Source organism: Cephus cinctus, unplaced genomic scaffold, assembly GCF_000341935.2.
Source record: "Cephus cinctus unplaced genomic scaffold, Ccin1 Ccin1_scaffold0935, whole genome shotgun sequence".
Classification (NCBI taxonomy): domain Eukaryota; kingdom Metazoa; phylum Arthropoda; class Insecta; order Hymenoptera; family Cephidae; genus Cephus; species Cephus cinctus.
In genome coordinates this window covers 105,805-108,288 of record NW_014333502.1, presented here as the reverse complement: position 1 = coordinate 108,288, position 2,484 = coordinate 105,805, and positions in this window count along the sequence as shown.

The following is a 2,484-nucleotide window of genomic DNA, read 5'->3' as shown; positions in this document are numbered from 1 at the left end:
AAACACCCATCGTCGTCATCAAGAGCCAGTTCGTTTCTTGATATTCGAATTTTGCAAGATCTCGTGGTTTTCTTTTCTTTTTTTTTTTGACAAGAGAAAGAGAGAGAGAAAAAGTGAAACGGAGGTACGAGAAAAGCAATGGTGACGGAAATGGAAGTGAGATTTATTATGGTGGGACGAGAGAGTGTGAAATTGTTTTTTTTTCTCTTTTTTTTTTCTTCGTTATAAATAATCACATTTTACGTTGAGCGTCCGAAGGGTGTGCGATGGTCTTAGAGTTAATAATCGAATGAAATATTTGATGTGAAAACGTGTAATCGTTTAGTTTGTAGCCAATAAATCCTCGAGTACGTGAACGCAACGAGGTTATGAGAAGTGGAAGAGAAAGTGAGAAAATTCGGAAATGCAATGTAAAAGAAGAAGAAGAAAAAACATCACGTACGTTCCTTCGCTATTAGTACGAAAATCTGACACGTAGCGCTGCGCAACCGTACCGGAAGTCGTATTGCGCGAGATCAGTGCGCGTTGCGTTAAGAAGAAACAGTGCTCGATATTTTTGACGTGGAAGAAAAAAAGAAATCTGATTATGAAAATTGTTATTTAAACTTATTTTGTTGATACGAGAGGTGAGTGTGACTAGATCAGAGATTTGGCTGAGAAACTGAGCTTGCTCTTGGAATTCTTGAAAGGATACATAGACGGATCTTTCTCTTGCGAAGTGGGACTCAAAATGATTACTTTTACTTTTTTCTTTTTTTTGGGGGGGGGGAGGGGATTTTTGAAAAAGTTTAGGTAACGCGTCACAATCCAGTTTCCTACGAAAATTGTATATCTCGTAAACACGTTGCATTAATCCTTCCTTCCCAATTTTTAATGATTTCCTTTTGCTTTTCATCTTACTTTCTCGATCTTTCTTGTACCTTTCGTACGACCATTGAAAACTTTTTCCAAAATATTTTCTCTCTCCTTTTGCCCATTCCCCCCCCCCGCCCTTATCTTCATCTTTGTTTCTCTCCACCTTCCGTCGATGATAGGTGTTTAAAAACTGTGTATGCATTTAAAGAAATGAAAAAATAAAACCATTATTAATAATTAACTAATAATAATAATAATAATAATAATAATACTTATACATTGATAATGATAAATAATAATTCTAATTTATAATTATTAATATTTAAAATATATATATATATATATATATATATATATATATATATGTATATATATACTATACATACATACATACATACATACGTATACTACACAAAGTGTCGTAAGATGGTACCAATCTTATTAATTTTAGGCTTATGCTATTCCAAGTGATCGAATTGTAATAGGGAGTCTTTTTCTATAAAAAAATGAGCTCTGCATCAAGTAAGATGATCGAATCGATTGTCATCCTGGTTGTATAGGACTTAACGTGAGGCTCGATTCAATCTCTTGATTTTCAAGATAACGTACGAAGAAAAAAAAATAAATGAAAGAACGATAGATTCACGGTTTTCTGTGGCCAGTGCAACGCACGACAACCTGCCGCGCCATGTGTCATCGTCATCGTCATGCAAGCTGTCATTTTCATATTTCATTATTTCCGTCTAGTGTCATTAAATAAACTCGTAAGAATATTTCGTCGTCCTTTCGTGTCCTGTTACTTCTCGTTCGCATTGCCGTCGCATTCATCGTCATCGCCGTCGTCGTTGCCGCCATAGTAATTGCCGTCGCCATTTTTACTTTCAAAAGTGACATACGGAATTCGATATCAGTCTGAAAATTATTAAGAAAAAAAAAAAAAAAAATCACAAAAACCTTACTTCCCTAAAGAAGGTTATGTTCATTTTTTTGTTTGACCGTCGGACAACGCAAACATTTGGCCACGTAATTTTGTTCTCGGAGGGGACGAGCAATTGGAGGAGTCACTGGGATATCTGTATGCTTGTGCGTATTAGTATTATTTTGTTTTTCTTTTGTTATTTCTTTTTTCCTCCCTCTTCAATTTTCATTGTTCCCTGTTCGACAAAGTATAGAATAGTACATTGTGCACCGAGAGCGAAAACGGGCGTTTCCGCGCCGCGTATAAAGTTGACGTTTCCCAGGCGAAGCCGAGGGGTTCTCAACTTTATACAAGCCACAAACGCCCGTTTTCTCTCGCGGTTCACGTACTATTTTCTTCGACAGCGGAGCGAACGCGAGTTCTCACGTAGTGGGTGATTCTTGGGTCGGTGCGAATAAGCAGGTTAGGTTAGGTTAGGTTAGGAATTCACAATGAAACATCTGTGCATCGTACAGCTTACGTGAAAAAAACATTTGCCCCGGTGGTAGCTGGTCGTCGGATTCGTCGGCAAATGTCATCTCACTCCTATTCAATTTTTCAGTCTTCCACGTTTCCCCATTCGAGAATTGCGCGTTTTCGCTCCGCTATCGAAGAAAAAAATATTCATTCCCCTTTTAAATCTTATGTCCATTGGACGTGACCATTGTTGC